Raw genomic sequence first — 18344 nt, 5'->3', positions numbered from 1 at the left:
AAAATCGGATCGGACATAAGGAAGATTTGGGATAATTGCATGCACCAGAGGAATGACAATATCTGTGTCAGAATTCAACAGGCCTTCCTGTTTCCCTGCTTCTCGCATTCCAGTGGAGCTCAGTCACCTTTCAAACTGCTTATTAAGTCTGCCTGCGCGCAAAGGAAGTGGATGGCAAAGGCTGGAGTGGAAGGAAGCTGTCAGAGGGTGGAGGGAGATGAGAGGCAGCTCAGGGCCCCTTAACAGGAGACTGTCAGGGATCCAGGAACAAGCGAGAGCTTTGCAGAAACTCCCAGCATTATTGCTCAAGCCAGCTCCTTGGTGGGGAGGGGGACGCACAATGACAGAAGGGGGCAGTTCCACCTGCTTTTAGTGTGGTAATGCAGAGACCGGTGAAAATGTGGGAGGGGGAGGAATTTGGCTTGGCTACCCAATTTGCAGGTCTTGAAGCAACACATGAACCCAAGCTGAGCTCCGTTTTGTGATCCTCACTCTCTCGAATTTTGTCGGGCAATTTTCCAACCCCAAAAGAACCTGTGTGTATATGAGGTGGATGTGTGCATAAACATGCATATATTTGTGGGAAATTACATTATATCATATGTGTATATTAGGCAGCATTGCCCATTGAAATGTGCATATTATAAGGAATGCACACTAAAATAATGATGGTGAAAAATTACAAGCTGGTGCAGAAAGTGGGACGGGAACTGAACTTAATATTCTTAAAGCCAAGCAGAGAAATAAAAAGTGACCAATCTGTCCCTCCCTGTGCTCATTAGAGTGACTGGGGACCCTTGCTCCTTGGGCTCAACCTTCTCTCCAGAAATCAGATTCTCTCCCCCAAATTAGAGGTCGCCACTGAGCATCCCTTGGAGTTACAACACTCACTTTACTAAGCCTTTAAGAGCAGACGCCAGACAGAAAAGAGCCTTGGGGAGTTTTTCCTCTCACTGTTTTGTCCTGCCAAGAAAACATTTGCCTGTGGATGTGCACACACCACATAGTTCAATCACATCCCCCTCCCTTCCGGGTTTTGCCACTCGCGCATGTGCAGACGCTCAAAATGATGTCATGCGCAGAAGCGGCGAAACGCGACCCACGCAGACGCGCAGATAGGGGTTGCATTCTACTCAGGATGCGAACGGGGCTCCGGAACGGATCCTGTTCGCATCCAGAGGTACCACTGTACTTTCTGTTGGGACAAACCAGTGGGGCTCAGGAGTTGGTAATCCATCTTCTGCACCACTTCAGTCGTGGAGGAAAAGGCTATCAAAGCTACTAGCCAGAGTAATGCTTCTGAATGCTGAATGTTGGGAACCATAAGAAGGGAGAGAGTGCTCTGGTGCTCAGGTCCTGCATGCTTGGCCGCTGTGAGAACAGGATGCTGGACTAGATGGGTCATTGGCCTGATCCAGCAGGCTCTTCTGAGGTTCTTATGAATGAGGTGCTGTCTTCTTCCTAACAACCAATCACGTCTGGCTTTGCCTATCGTTAATTCTGACTCCGCCTACTCTTGATCTCCCTGCCTTCCAACCTACCTGTCCTCAAAGGATCTCAGCTGCCACCTCACAGGTCAGCCAGAGGCAGGCAAGCCCATTTTTCCTCCACGGTGGCCAGAAAAGGCCCTGCTCTCCACTGGCAGAGCCCCGTGGGAGGGTGGCGGAGTGTGGGCGCCACTTTCCAAGCAATCCATGATCCTTTTCTCTTTGCTTAAATATTATTTTTACGGTGTTTCCTCCGAAGTCTGAGAATATTTCTGGATGCCACATGACTAGGTGGTTGCCATGGGAACTATCTTAGGGTTTTAATGAATAGAGGGGAGGTTTTGTTAAAAAAAAAATCCAAGATAAATGTCAGAGGATAAAATAGACTGGCGCTGGCATGGAACCCAGTGATGGGCACGGCTAGGAGCCCCCTGCCCACACGGAGAGGATTAGATGCCAGCACCACACAGGTGCTTGTGGAACTTTCTCCCCACATCCCTTCCGCCCTAACTCACTCCACCCGCCCACAAGCACACACCCCTTCCTTCATCCCCTCTCTCACCTTTGAGGATCAGGTATCCAAGGGAGAATCAGCGCATTGTTCCCCCTTCCCCAAAATGAAAGCCTCCTTGCAACGGCATAGCTTTTCTTTCCAATGTATTATTATGTGCACCAGGTTTGATTTCTTTTTGGAATGAGGCCACGGGAGGCTTTTGGCATTTTTGTAACATTTGTGTTCATTTACAGATATACACGTTGCAGCCGTTCAACCCCTCCAGCAGGCAGACTAAGTTCACTGCACCCATATCAGGTCTTGCCGAGAAACAGGCAGCTGCACCCCAAAGTACCTGTAACTTTTTTCTCAGACTCCCTTCTGTGTCTGTCTCCAAAAAAAGAAAACACCTGCCAAGTCTGTCCTTTTGTTACCTATTTCTCTCTGGCCATTTCCTCTGCCATTGTTGGAGCCAGCTAGTCTGAGCCACCAGCCTATAATTTCCCTAACAAAGGGGATCTGCCTGGCTAAACTTGGCCAACCTTCTTTGACCCACATTTACAATCACAAGAATGGAAGGAATCGCAGGAGATCAGTTGAGTTCAGCCCCCACATCCTGCAACACTACATTACAAGTTCAGTGTCAGCCCCCTGATTTTACTTTTCTTCTTCCAACTGTTTGAATTTGAACTGTTTTATTTCCTTTTTGCATTTCTATCCCTCCTTTTTCTCCAAGGAACTCAAAGCAGTTTCCCCCTGACTCATTTTATCCTCACAACAAGCCCAAAGTCACCCAATGAGCTTAACGGCCAAGTGGGGATTTGAACTCTGGTCTCCCAGGTTCTAGTCCGACAGTCTAACCACTACACCACACTGGCTCTTATAACAAACCACAGGATACATCTGTATTTTGGATGATGTCATCTGAACATGGATTAAAAGCCCAGCCCCTAGAAAAGCAGTTGAATGCCTGGAAGAGCATCTGCTGTGCCTGCAGAAGCTCCCAAGTTCAATCCGCAACAGCATCTCCAGGTGGGCTGGGAGAGTTATATATTTATATTCATCTTGACATCCATTGTCTCAGACACTGGAAAAACGAGTCATCAGCACTAAAGTCAAACCTTTGGAGAGTTACAGCGCCTGCTGTGGCTGTAGAGACTGATATGGGAGAGAGATGTTTAGTTGCAGCTGGGGAAGGGTGCACCATGGCGTTTCTTCTCTCTGCACTCCTTCCAGTGGTCATTCCTCCTTTGTCTAAATCCCTAGAGCACTGCTACCAGTCAGTGGTAGACAAGACTGGCCTAAGACAAGACTTGACATAAGGCAATTTCCTATGCTCTTGTGAACCCTAAGACCCATTCTCGCCCAATACTCAGTAGCAGTTCACCGTAAGGAGCTCTGGGTTGGACACTTGCAATAGCATTGTCCTGGGAGATGGCATGTCCATGGTCAATGAATGTCTTGGGCTCCCTCGACCACTAGGCTTGCAGTTTCTCCACCCGGCTCAGAGACCATAGCCCAGTGGAAGAGCATTGGCTGGGCATGCAGAACCTCTCTCTTCTGGTCTACTGCTCCCACAGGTGGCAGTGAGGGCCACCAACCTGGATGGCTTTAAAAATGGAATTGGGCAAATTTGTAGAAGAGAGAGCTTGCAGTTGGAACCAGCAATGCTTCTTATGCTTGGGTCCTGCTTGCTGGTTTCCACAGGCATCTGATTGACCCCTGTGAGAACAGGATGTTGGACAAGATGGGTCATTGGCTGGCTCCAGCAGCCTACTCTAGATTCTTAGGTTCTTATGATCAGTTGCATCTCCTGCTCAAGGTCTCTCAGGTTGCAAGGCTGGAGGAGGCTTTGTCCTGGGACCTGGGACCATTGCTGCCTGCTCCTTGGAGTAGGGAGTTCTCTGCTGGGTGGGGGGTGGGGACTCAAGTCCTGGTGAAGAAACTGCAGGAGTTCTCTGCCGACTTTTCAAATGCAAACTCTGTGAAAATGGAACAGATGCCGTTATAAATTATAAGTTAGGCACAAGGTTTCATTTTGCAGGGAATCTCTAAATTTCCCTCTCTCCCTCCTGCTACTTTCTCATCTTAAAGAGCACCCACCACCCAGGTTTCTAAGCAACTCTACAGTGGGTGGGAGTGACTTGCCTAATTTCACTGTCTTCTCTTCTGAGTGTAGGAGGGCAAAGTGGGAGGAAGGGGGTTTGCATTGAAAAAGAGGCAAGCCCCCCCCCCAACACTCTCAAATCGTCCCCAGGATGTCCTGATTCCACTGGGCATTGGGCAGGACAGCTGGGTTGGGTTCCTGAAGTCTGAGTTTCAGGAGACAATATGAAGAATCCTGTCTGTGGGAGAGGAAAAACTCCTCTCTTACTTGGTGCTGCAGCCAGCACTACCCTTTCAGAAAGCATTTCAAATTGGCCAAAAAAAATATGTTTCTTTCTAATTTGATGCCCTTGTGGGAGAGTGTGAGCTGAGAGGCTGTGCTAAGGAGCTCAGATTGTCATTTCCAACTCCACAGAAAACCTGCCACTAAAGATTTGGCTTCGCAGCTCTGATTAATTGGAGAGAGCCACCTCCACAAACTTCCTGCCTTTTGGGGTTCACTGTCCCAAGGACTTGTCAGCCTCAGGCACCTCTGTAGGACCCTTCTGTCCCAAGGCCCAATATCAGGAGTGGAGGCCACATCACCCCAGTGGAAACCTGATGGGGGCCACTTCCTGATTGTGGCTGATCTACACACGCATGATCATACACCCTGAATTGGCCGGGTTAGGCTGGTGCAAGGGGGACAAAGGTTTGGGCTGGAACAGGAGGGCACACCCAAAAACTGTTATCTGCTATCTCCCTATTGTTCTTTGGGATTGCTGGGCACTTCTGCAGTCATCTTATTTTTTCAACTTCTAATTATTCTTGACAATTATTTGTTACTCCAGCTATGCAGGCCATTTTTGGGCTTGGTTCTGATGGTGGTGGAAGGAGACTTTTTTTGCCACTGCCTGGTCATTTTCCTAGAGCACTGGGGTCTTGTAATGCCTGACCATGGTGCCAGTGATTATTCTCTTTTGAATGCAATTACTTTGTGCTCGCACAGTGTGCTTCAGAGATCACTGGAGTACTACAAAACCCATTTTGCTGCACAGTCCAAAGCCGCAACGGCAGCGGAGGCTGGTCCATGGGGGCTAGTGGGGCACAACCCCACCCACCTCAGCCTACCCTCACCTCCCATCCCATGTCTGCCTGCCTTCTTACTTATAATCAGTCCAGGGAGACCCTGGAGAAGGACGGGGGCAAAGCCAGAATTGGCTGGCTCTGCCTCCCATTGACTCTAGCACCACCTACTGATGCCTTCCACACCATCAGATCCAATGAGCACCAGCCACGACCATATGGGATCACGAGACACTCAGGTTCCAGTGCCAGGTTTTCTTGCTGCCCTTGCAGAATATGTTTAAAGAAGGAAGACCAAAGACACCTTTTCTCTGTCTGTGGTTTTAAATCACTGGAAGACAGAGAGGGTGGGGGGAAGGAGATTTTATACGCATTGCTCATCCAAATCTCCCACTATAGCAATGTGGGCATGGGAAGAAGATAAGCAGAAGTCAGCAATGAGGAGAGGGAGCCATACCTTATGAGTTACTAAGGGAAGAGGTATTCTTTCACCACCCAAAAAAGTGGAATGCAAAATCTGACCTTCATGTTGATTGTGAACAAGTGTGGAGCTTGAATCAAATACTCCTCTGCCTTGGGCCCATCTTCTTCCAAGTCCTAAGGTTTTTACCACCCTGTGTGGGTTTCTAAATGTGACTCTCAGCAACAAAGCATCTGCCCACAAGCACAAAAGAGAAACACACAGGTGTTCTGTACCAATGTAGGATACAAGTGCATGAATGACAATGTTTTGTGGGCCCCAATAAGAGAACTTTCTGGAAACACTCTGAGCCCAAGATCTTCATACACACCCATTTTCTTTTATCTTTATTTATTTATTTATTTATTTATTTATTTATTTATTCCAAAGGGGTGGGCAGGGACAATAAAAAATATACCATGAAGCAGTTAAAACAGCCTAAAATGCTAACACAGAAATCCATAACAACACAATATATCCCAGCATGGTATAGTGGTTAAGAGCAGTGGACTTGTAATCTGCTTCCCCGCTCCTCCACATGCAGCTGCTGGGTGACCTTGGGCTAGTCACACTTCTCTGAAGTCTCTCAGCCCCACTCACCTCACAGAGTGTTTGTTGTGGGGGAGGAAGGGAAAGGAGATTGTTAGCCACTTTGAGACTCCTTAAGAGGAGTGAAAGGTGGGATATCAAGTCCAAATTCTTCTTCTTCTTCTTCTTCTTCTTCTTCTTCTTCTTCTGTAGTACAATATTCAGTGTAAAAGGTGGCGCTTGCCAATACAATTTTAATGATCCAGAAATAGCTGTGTGAATAAATAAATTTAAAGCATACAGGATATTTATATAGTTTATAGTATATCGTTTAGCTGTGATTCTTGCATCGCAGGGGTTGGACCCTTTGGCTCCCTTCCAAGTCTACAACTCCTTGGCACAAGCCTTATTTGTTGAGAGAAGGGAAGTCTCAGTTGAAAGCACAGTGTAGGCCCAGTTATTAAGTGGAGGAGACAAGCAAAAGTCAAACAATGGGCCATGGTTCAGCTCAGTTACAAGCTAGTTTCAGTTTCATACTGAAACACCAGGAATCACCACCCACTGTCCTGGTAAAAATACCTCTTTCCAGGGGCGTCAACTTGCCTGCATCTGCCACTACAACCCTTCCAAATTCCTACTCCCTGGAATCTGAATAGCCCAGCAATTGAGCCACACCTCCTTGTGCTTTTCCAGCACAGACCTGACCATGTTATCATGGTGAAAGTTTGGGTTCCATACCAGTTTACAATGCAGAATCAAACCCAAGTAAGAAATGAAACCAAAACATGAACATTCTGTAAATCACAGCAGCAAAGCCAGTTCGCAGTCGGTTTAGAACCAGAAATCACAAATGGAAAAGGCATAGGAAAATAAATGGGGCGGGGTTCCAGTAGAGTGGCGAAAATAGGTTTGGCAGCAGGCAAACCTCCCTGGGGAGAGTTCGGTGTTTGGGTGCCACCAGCGAAGAGGCTCTATATCCAGCCCCCACCTGCCAGACCCAGACATTGTGAGGGTGATGGGACCTTGATAAGGGCCCCCAGGGGTGTGAACTCTAAAAACACAACCAGCCTTGCATGGAAGGAGGCCCCACAACTTAGGCAACTTAGGATAGGGAGGCAGGCGGGAGGGCTGAGCAGGACTTTGTTTCCCTTCCCAGTGGCAAGCAGAAATCAGGCCAAACCGTGCAACAGCTAAGCAACCAGCGGCTAATTTGCTTAGCTCGCATGACTTATTCCATGGGCTGAATTCCATTTTTCCTGGCGCCTGGCACCGAATCTGGGTTGCTTTGGTGGACGGAATTTGCTGGCTTCTTTGATCGCTCCTCCCTAGGAAGGAGGCACGCTGCAGGTAGCCAGAGCTCTCCATGTCAGCTTCTCTCATTTTTCCAATCTTGAATTCAATTCTTCACAACTCCACCTCAGTTTGTGGATATTATTATTATTATTATTATTATTATTATTATTATTATTATTATTACTCATGAAAATTTCAGTATGAATTTATCCTAACGGTCACAATTTTGCATACCTATATACATTTTTTATAAAGCCATTTCCTCTCATATAATGCTTTTTCCACTTTAATAAGTGCATTTTTATGCGCATTTAAACCCACTGTATGCAGTCTTGTAAATGTTGCTTGACTGGAGAACTGCATTGCAAAATTCAGAGAAGTGTGAATTTCAAAGGACAGCACTGTGTTTCAGTTTGCATCTTGTTCCAAAAAGTGTGAATCAGATGAGTTAGCCTTTAAATGTGTACTGAATCTAATTCCCCCCTTTCCTCCTCTTAGTCCTTTGCTGGCTGCCATCAATCTCCAAGGAAGGCAACGATGTCTGTTCATTATTGCAATGATCCTCCTCTGCTTTGACAATGCCCCGCTCTTGCAACATGCCATCCTCTGGCAGCTGGCAACAGTCTTTGCTTGCAAAGAACTCCAGGAGGGAGCCCACAAATGGAAGGCCCCATCCTGTATGCCAGGGGTGCGTGTCAGAGTGCATCATCGTGCTGCCTGATCCGCTTGCTCTCGCCACGTCAGTCTTGCGGGGGGGGGGGAGAAGCACACCAAGTGCAGTGACCAGAGAGCTCAGCTCACTTCAAGGATTCAAGTCCCACCCAACAACGCCATGGAACCACTAGGGACAAACTCATAGAATCATAGAATCATAGAATCATAGAGTTGGAAGAGACCACAAGGGCCATCGAGTCCAACCCCCTGCCAAGCAGGAAACACCATCAGAGCACTCCTGACATATGGTTGTCAAGCCTCTGCTTAAAGACCTCCAAAGAAGGAGACTCCACCACACTCCTTGGCAGCAAATTCCACTGTCGAACAGCTCTTACTGTCAGGAAGTTCTTCCTAATGTTTAGGTGGAATCTTCTTTCTTGCAGTTTGGATCCATTGCTCTGTGTCCGCTTCTCTGGAGCAGCAGAAAACAACCTTTCTCCCTCCTCTATATGACATCCTTTTATATATTTGAACATGGCTATCATATCACCCCTTAACTCTGTAAGGTGGTCAACGTATCAGCATTCCAACAAGGCTCCATTCCAGTTCATTTCAGTCCTCCTAAAATGTGGTTTTCACAAGAGTCATTGGTGGATGAGGACCAGCCACAGACTCACACACCCATAACCAGGGAGAAAGCACAGCAGAAGAGAAGGGATCATCTGTGCTGTAGTCATTCACTTGGGGCCTGTTCAAATAGCAGGCCTCTTTGGATGGGGTGGGGACACCATCCATTCTGGGGGTGGGGCCACCTCCCGGGCCACAGGGAGGTTAGGCTGGCCTCAACCAGAGCCAGGGCTTTTTTGGCCGTGGCCCCGATCTGGTGGAACTCTCTGTCACAAGAAACTAGGGCCCTGCGGGACTTGACATCTTTCCGCAGGGCCTGTGAGACAGAGCTGTTCCACCAGGCCTTTGGCCAAGGCACAGTCTGACCCCCTCCTTCAGTTATCCACATAGAACTCTAGCCCAATGGTTGCCATTAATTTGATTTTGAATTGATTTTAGAATGAATTGATTTTAGAATGCATTTCAATTAATTGATTGTGATTTTATGTAAACTGGGTTACTTTTATTGTTGTTGGCCGCTCAGAGCCTGGCTTCGGCTGGGGAGGGCGGGATATAAATAAAATGTTGTTGTTGTTGTTGTTGTTGTTGTTGTTGTTGTTGTTGTTGTTATTGAAGTGAAGCTTGACTGGGGACAAAGAATCCAAGAAACTAGGGGCCATGTCTAGCGAGGACTCTGAAAGTGTGGTCTGATCTGGTTCCACTTCCAGAGCCAAGAAGGGAGGACTCCTGTTCAAAATCTTCCTACGAAGCTGCTTAGGCAGGGGCAGGCTCAATGCATTTTGCTACCTGACATAATGGTGCCCTTTCCCCAGGCGTGCAAACTCCTAGGGGCAGAAGCAGTCCCCCACCACAAAAAAGTATTAATATTCAGGGGGCATTTGGCTCCACCCCTGATGTCACGCAGTGTCACACGCATGACATCATGACGTGCGGTGTCACACACAGGCCCCCTCTACCCCCTTAAGAAGATGGCACCTCAGCCCTTCCCCATACATACACAGAAACTGACTAAACATTAATTCTTCCTACAAGGTGGTTAGCTTGCAAACATCCTACATTACCTCTGAAAGGTAGCAAGTGCAGCATAATGAGACACAGCCCTAACCTCCAACATCTGCCTGCCCCTCATCTCTCTCTTTGCCTAATGGTTGAACTGGCCCTGCTTAGGCAGAAGGTTTCTCTACAGAGGAAGTGTATCTGTTTAGCTGGATAGCAGCAAACACTTTTCAAGCAACAAATGCGACCTGAGGGGCACTGCATTCCAAAGCATCTGGGAGGCGACACGTTAGATATGACTGATCTGCTGCTGCCCTTCTGAGACTTTGGGATTCATTCTGGAACAAAAAGATATAAATCCAAATAAAGAAATTAGTGTAGCAGCAGTGGGAGGGGTGGGATGAAAGCGGATATCTGGAAGAAGTCCCAGCTAGGAAGAGCCAAATATGCCCATTTCAGTTTGTCTCACTTTTTCATTTCTCCATTCTTAAGTTCAGATCTCCACATTTTCACATCAGTTAGCTGTTCTTGTTGTTGTTAAAGTCCCCACGAAAATTCACCAGCATTTTAGTATGATTTTCCCCCCAAATAATATTTACATCCTAATGGAGTTTTGTGTTATATTCATATTTTTGTGAGGCAATTTCCCTGAATGCATTTTAAAATGTTATGTTTACTAAAATATGTCTTTCTATGCATATTCTACCTTATACAGTGGTGCCCCGCAAGACGAATGCCGCGCAAGACGGAAAACTCGCTAGACGAAAGAGTTTTCCGTTTTGGAGGTGCTTTGCAAAACGAATCTCCTATGGGCTTGCTTCGCAAGACAAAAATGTCTTGCGAGTTCCTGCGGGTTTTTCCCCTCCCCCCCTTTTCTAAGCCGCTTAGCTGCTTATCAGCTGATCCGATAAGCCGCTAAAAGCCGCTAATAGCGCTAATCCGCTAATCCGTCAATGGGCTTGCTTCGCAAGACGAAAAAAACGCTAGACGAAGAGAATCACAGAACGGATTCTTTTCGTCTTGCGAGGCACCACTGTATATCCATTTTTATGCATATTAGAGAGAATTGTGTTGTGATTTTGAAGGCTGTCTGTGTTTCGGTTTATGTATAGTTTCAAAAAGTGTGAATTAAGTCATGTCCGCCTTTAAATACGAACTGAGTTGAATCTCCCTCTCCTTCCCTACTCCCAGCTAGGAATGGGAGATCCTCGACCTTCAGCTGGGGACTGCTGTGGAAGCACGGCGAGGGTCTGAAAGAGCTGGTCTTGTAGGGTTGATTTTAATCTTCAGGGCGTGCTTTAGTTGATGAGCTGCACTGTCTATTATGATTCCAGGCTCTGGATCTAGTTTAGGGGAATTGTCTTGGGTGGTGAAGGGCCATCTGGGGAGTGTTCCATAGGACTGGCTTGCTTCCTGAAGTTGGAAGGGCAGGGCGAGAAAGAGTTAAAGCAGCTGCCGAGGAATCCAGGCCAGGAGACCGTTTCTGGAAATGAGTGAGCAATGTGAATTCGAGGGAACTGAGTTGGATTCAAACCGCTGCATGCTGAGCCAGCCTGGCCCTTAGGGGAAAGGGAGATGCTATGTGCAGATGAGAGACCGCGTCCTGCAGTGGTGCTGAGCGAGGCAGCCGATATATGGCCACACACCCAAAAGCACAAACAAATCCAGCAAGGTTTGCTCCTAAAAAGTATCATCTCCTATTTGTGCACCTCTTGTGACTTCCAGAACTGTCTTACTTGCCCCCCACCCTTTCCACACACACCCCCAAGAAGCAACACTGGCAGGATGCAAGAACCAGCCCAGTTGCAGGAGTTACAAGGGATACAGAATATTTACTGATGTTCTTATTAATATTTTAATTTGTCTTACTGTAATTTTGTAGGCTGCAATTTAGGTGAAATGTTGGGAAGAATTTCCTTACAGTCAAAGTAAGTGATAGTGGCAAGATGAAATTGATATGTCTTACACAGACAGCCCTGGTCTTTTACATGCAAGTCATGGGGCTGGAGAAGCCTAAGTCAGGGGTTTTGCTGCATATTCCTCTAATGAAAGCTTAGCTAACTGGTCTATTGATCCGGACTTGTTAGAAGTTGGTTTATGCTCCCAGCTTCATCCATATAATGACACCTCTGCTAGGCATAATAACAATCTTGGCACAACAGAGACTGAATCTCCTTCATCGGGGGAACTTTTATGTGACCGACGTCTCCTGATGCGTTGGAAAATGAAGTTTTGGGCCTGAATGCCGTAATTGGTATACCGGTCAGGAATTCTGAATGTAGCCCCGTGGATAAGACCTACCAGCAAAGAAACTGTAGTTAGTGGTGGTTTGAAGATAGACCAATAGGTGTGAGTTTGCTAAGTCCCTATCAGATTCAGTAACCAAACAATTAAATGGCATTGATCAAGGTTGGAACTTGAACTCAGAAATCTGCTTTTACACCAATATGAATGCTCCAGATGGACTTGGAGGAGTGGTTTCCCATTCTTAATCCCTTCAGATCCAAGGCTACTGATAGTCGATGGGTATGCTGATAACCCACTTGCTACCATCCAAGGAAATCATCGTAGCCCGTCACCTAATCTAATTTGTTCAAACCCCAATCTGGGATCTTTTGGAGGAAGTCTGAAGGCTTCAGGTCAGCACTCCACATTTCCTGTTCTACAGCTTAAGATGGGAGGAAAAGGCAGTGTACAGTGGATTAATAAACATACAGTGGTACCTTGGTTTATGAACTTAATCCGTTCCGAAAGTCTGTTCTTAAACCAAAGCATTCTTAAAGCAAGACGTGCTTTCCCATAGCAGCGGGGAACTCAACTTACAAATGGAACACACTCAACAAGAAGCAAAACATGTTCTTATTCCAAGGCAAAGTTCACAAACCAAAACACCTACTTCCGGGTTTGCAGCGTTCTTAATCCAAGTTGTTCATAAACTAAGCTGTTCTTAAACCAAGGTACCATTGTACTTGGAAAGATAGCAAATGAGGAGGGAAGTCCAGTTTCCAGTGATGGTTCTTCTAGAAAGAGGTCCCCAGATGTTCTACAGGTGGTCGTTCATAACTGGCCACTGAAGAAACCCAGTGGAATAATGAAAACAGATTCTGAACTGCAAAACGGAATTCAAGCCATGGTAGGGACTTCCCTGGATTTAGGAAATGTTTTATGGGATAAATTTTGATATCTCTATGTTTTCTGACAGAGAGCTGTTATTCAAATTAAAAGGTTCTCCAAATAACTCTCCATGCCCCAGTCTGGAAAAGGCAGTTTGAGAGGAAGGAACAAGAAGTTCTTAAGTCACAAGTGCCCTGCACTTGTCACCTAGCCTAATAATATCCAGATATGCTCCAATAGACAAGAAGGGAAGATTCATTATATTGGCCCAAACGCAGGTATTGGGGGAAATATGCCCAAAATAGAAATATGCCCCCAAACTACCCTGCTAGCAATCCATTTTCCAGATATCAAAGGGATTATCCATTAACAAACAGTCATGATAAATCCAGGCCTAGGGGTAATTACAGAAAAGCATATTATGATACCTTCAGCTCTCCTCTAAGATACCATAACTGCTTAGAAAACATCCAGAAATGTCTTAATATTCTTTCATGGAACCTGACGGGTAGGGATAATAAGAAGGCAGATAAGCATATTTGTATGCTCCAGCAATTTGATATAATATGTTTGCAAGAGATTTGGTCACACAAACTTAACCCTCCTCCCCACTTACAGGGTCGTAATTATTTTAACCAGTCAGCTGTTGAGAAATTTAAAAGGGGCCAAGGAAGTGAGGACCTGACTGCCTTTATATTCTTATGAGTTGGGGGGGGGAATAGGCTGTATGCTTAAGTCCCGTTTCTGATTCCTGGATCCAGCAAAGATTCAATTGCAGGACTAGCCAGGCCAGCCTGGTAATGGTGCACTAAGTATGTGTCCTTAAGGTAACAAAGAAAGTGGCTCTCTGCCAGAGGGCAAAGGTGTGGGCCTCGCTCCCTGAACTGTTTGTTAGAAAGACAAAAGGCCAGAGTAGAGAGTCGGATTATGTGAGCTAGATGTTGGGTGCAAAGGCTGCAGGCTAGGAAGGCAGAGAGAGAGAAAGCCATGCCTGATTTCTGAAGGAATTGAAGGCTGTGGAAGCAGCTGCGTTCCAAGGTGGGGGCAGGGGGCAGTCCAACTCAGTGCCATTCCAAAGGAGGGGTGACAAAATGCCAACTCCCAATCGGCGGCACCTCCCGGGGGGCGCACCACACCCCCTGGAATGTGTGCCACTCCGGGTACCAGAGCAGGTTGCTCCGCGTCTGTGTGTGGAAGAAGCAAAACTGTCTTTGAGTGTTGGTGCTGTGAACTCCTCCAGCATAGGCTCAGGCTGTATATATATGTAAATAAACCAGTTATCATAAAGACACTACCGTCTCCAAAATGAAAAACTCAACTCAGCAATTTTGAGGTCTTCTTAAAAATAGCTCAACAATTTTCAGGGTGTCCTGGTTTTTACTTTTTGAAATATGGCAGCCCTACCACTGCACCTCATTCGAAAGGAAACACGAACCCTGGGCAAGTGCCTGAAACCCTTGGAATCTCATATCGCTTGGAGTTTGGGGTGGCGTGTGATAATATCATTTGGCAGGGGAAGTTTTGATAGCAGATTTTGGAATTCAAAATAATTACCTGTTGTCAATACAAAGCAAAACTGTATTAGGAATCTTTCTTTTCTGTATAAATATCTCCCTTCTCCCTACTAACTGTCTGGCCCTGACCACCAAGATTTGGGCAGATGTAAGATCCCGAACCAGAGCAGCTCAGTCATAAATTCCCCTCAGCATTTATACGTTTTTGTGGACTGGAGCAATTAGAGAGGATTTTTTGGTACCTTTAGGCTTGGGAAATATTTTCCTAATCTAATATCTTTATTTGTACAAGAAATATAATACACAGGCCTGAAAATGTTGGAATTTGTATCCCAACATAATTCCTATATTCCTCACGGGAGTCCTGTAGACATATCTAAGGGTCAATACATGTATACTTATTTGAGCAGACGTGGTGGAAGTGCTATCGATCACATTATAGTCGCTCCTTCATTACTCACTGCTGAGAACACCTTTGAAGTATTAGAACAAACAGAAAGTGATTGCTTTCAAATATCAGTGACCCCATGTCCTTTCACAGAACGCATACCAACCACCAAATCTGCAGGAGTGTGGGGAGAAATACATGGTGTGAAAAGACTGAAGTGCTCTCACAGATTGAACAGCGATATTCAAGAGACACTATATAGTAACTATCTGATGAGTTTGCACCAACTTTTTATGAGCAAATCTCCAAATCATGCTGATGCCCGCGGGGGCATGTCATGTGTCCCAGGGGCGAGCGTGCATCCAGGGGGCGTGGTGCACCGCCCGCAGGGTCATGGTGCCCAGTGCAGTGGGGGGGTGGCGCATGTCCGGGGGCAGCTGGAATGGTACCCCCCTCCCCGGTGGTACCGGGGCGATACGCTCCCCCTGCCCCCCATTCCTCCGCCAGTGTGTCTTCCAGCAAATTGTCACAGAACTCAGGCCCTATGAGATAACTTCTACAATTAATAACTACAAACAGTCAACACACCTTGGCTGGTTTGATGGTTGATGCCAAATGGCTAGGAAAGTTTTGGCTAAGGCTATTAAGGATTTGCGTAAGAATCCATGGAAAATTTGGTCAAACATAGATTGGAATACAAGAGTCCAGCGGCGTAGTGTGGGTTGTCAGCACCTGGGGCAAGGCAAGTAATTTGCGCCCCCTAACCCCTAACCTGCCGCCGCTGCCAGCTTCTTCTTGCTGCTGCCTGGGCTGGTCTGATGTGGTTCTCTCCCGTGCTCAGCGCTGCGCTGGGCGGCCGCTGCACTGTCCCTCCCCCAGATAGTCCCTCGCTCTCTCTCCGCACCGCACGCCTGGCACCCACCCTCTCCACAGTGGGCGGCGACCCAGCGGCTCGGATCAGATTCACACAACCAGCACTGCAGTGAGAAAGAGTGAGTGAGCCAGGTAGGGGCAGACAGCTGCGAGTGCGAGCACGCCCCCCCCCCGATGTTGCGCCCGGTGCAGCCGGGCCCCCCTGCACTCCCCACGCTACGCCACTGCAAGAGTCTGCTCAAAAGCAAGAAAGTTGAATATACAAAAACCCAGTGGCAGGGATTGGGACTAGCAGTGATGGAAAAGATGGAAGACAATTTCTGGGAACTGGTGGCCCAGGGTTTAAAGGAAGTGAGATCATCACAGGAAATCTCAGTTCCTGCCTCTGACTGGGTGACATATTTCTCCAACATATTTGGTGGTCAGTCTAGGCAGTCACATGTATGTGTATAAAAAAGCCAATGCAATTCTGGGCTGCATCAATAGGAGTATAGCATCTAGATCAAGGGAAGTAATAATGCCACTGTATTCTGCTCTGGTCAGACCTCACCTGGAGTACTGTGTCCAGTTCTGGGCACCACAATTCAAGAAGGACACTGACAAACTGGAACGTGTCCAGAGGAGGGCAACCAAAATGGTCAAAGGCCTGGAAACGATGCCTTATGAGGAACGGTTAAGGGAGCTGGGCATGTTTAGCCTGGAGAAGAGGAGGTTAAGGGGTGATATGATAGCCATGTTCCAATATATAAAAGGATGTCACATAGAGGAGGGAGAAAGGTTGTTTTCTGCTGCTCCAGAGAAGCGGACACAGAGCAATGGATCCAAACTACAAGAAAGAAGATTCCACCTAAACATTAGGAAGAACTTCCTGACAGTAAGAGCTGTTCGACAGTGGAATTTGCTGCCAAGGAGTGTGGTGGAGTCTCCTACTTTGGAGGTCTTTAAGCAGAGGCTTGACAACCATATGTCAGGAGTGCTCTGATGGTGTTTCCTGCTTGGCAGAGGGTTGGACTCGATGGCCCTTGTGGTCTCTTCCAACTCTATGATTCTATGATTCTATGAGTGTATGAGAATTTCTCAAACCTACTTGAATGGCAGCCAGTCTCCTGTAATCATAGATTCATAGAATTGTAGAGTTGGAAGAGACCACAAGGATCATGTAGCCCCACCTCCTGCAATGCAGGAATCTTTCATGCAACGTGGGGCTCAAACCTGCAGCCCTGAGATTAAGACTTTCATGCTCTACTGACTGAGATAAAGGTCCTCATTTCTTGCCTGGAATCAAATAAAGCTCCTGGAGAAGGTATGCCTCCACCTGAGCTCTCTAAGGGATATTTAGAATGGCAGATGTCTATCTCAGCCGGCTTGTTTGCCACCATCAACAATATGAGCCAAATGCCCTCTGGATGGAAAATGAGTATCATTTTCCTGATATATAAGACAGGTGATAGGAAGGATCCACAAAACTATCAGCCAGTTAGCTTGTTAGACATCTCAAAGCTATATGCGTTACATCTCCTTCAAAAATCATCAGAATGGTTTGCAAGATAACATTTTTCATGAAGAACAAGCAGGATTCAGAAGAGGATACAGAACCATTGATTAAAGTTTTACTCTGAACCGTATTGTAAGGAAATATACTAAGAACATTAAGGATAGTCTTTATGTGGCCTTTATTGATCTTTCTGCTGCATCCAGCTCTATTAATCAAAACAAACTGTGGGAGAAATTTCAAATTGCTAACATTGACTGCAGACTTCTGCTATTGATCCAAGAACTATACAGTAATACAGAAAAGAGGGTCAGAGTAGGTTTAAATGGTGGTATGACTGATGCTTTTAAAATGTCATAAGGAGTGAAACAAGGTTGCACTTTGGCTCCCACTCTTTTTAACGTTTATATTAACAATTTGGTGCCATATTTAGCCAATTCAAACTCCCCCTCTCCTGTAATTAGGCACAGAAATATCTTAATATTGATGTATGCAGATGATTTAGTGCTCCTCTCTCTTTCCCAATTGGCCCCCCCAAAAAAAAAATCTATTGGAGGTGTTCAGCACATACTGTTAAGAGAAGAATTAAGACCAAGGTTGTGATTTTTGGCACAGTCCTAGTTATAAATGGTGCTTAGATCAGCAAGCTATAGAACAAATTCACTCGTTTAGATACTTGGGTGTACCCTTCAGTGAAACCCTCTCCTGGAGGTGTCATATGAAGACAGTGAAAGTGAAAACACAGAAAGCCATAGGGACATTGATGGAGTTCTGTTGCAATAAGGAAGGGCAGCTGGTTGAACCTAAGGGTATTTGGTAGCAAAGCATTTGCTCTGATTTGGAAACTGTGCAGAATATTATTTTTTTCAGAAGCTATACTCTCTACCATCAGGAATATCAGCAGCTCTTCTTCATACAGAATCCAAGAGGCCAACAATTATGGCAAGAGCAGACTGTGCTCAGTTAAAGTAAATTTATTTTAAATTGCTACTACCATATGCCTATTGAGCATTTTCCTGTGCTATATGGAACTGGGTGATAACCAATTCTGGAAAGCAGCTTGTCCAGATGTTCTAGACTATCATTATTTTCCAGATCTGAGCTCTGCTTTGACCTTGAATACGTGTCAACTAAGGGATTGGCTCTTCTGGATAGAATCCAGAAGGGACCTACAACTAATTAGAAACACCAGATTTCCCCCTTGATACCCACTCATGAGGACAGAGCATTTTAGAGCTGGTTCTCTGACCAAAC

General features: G+C 46.2%; 1 protein-coding gene and 1 long non-coding RNA gene across 3 annotated transcripts in view; one reads left to right on the top strand and one right to left on the bottom strand.

Moving 5' to 3' along the window:
- The window catches only part of LOC309518869, a 213773-nt gene that overhangs the window by 59676 nt on the left and 135753 nt on the right, over nucleotides 1-18344 (bottom strand). The gene's annotated exons all lie outside the window — the stretch shown is intronic.
- CACNG3 (calcium voltage-gated channel auxiliary subunit gamma 3) overlaps nucleotides 1-18344 on the top strand; it is a 66817-nt gene that overhangs the window by 37026 nt on the left and 11447 nt on the right. The window lies entirely within an intron of this gene.

This window comes from Podarcis vaucheri, assembly GCF_965113315.1.
Source record: "Podarcis vaucheri genome assembly, chromosome: 14".
Classification (NCBI taxonomy): Eukaryota; Metazoa; Chordata; class Lepidosauria; order Squamata; family Lacertidae; genus Podarcis; species Podarcis vaucheri.
This window is presented reverse-complemented; position numbering and strand designations above follow the sequence as displayed.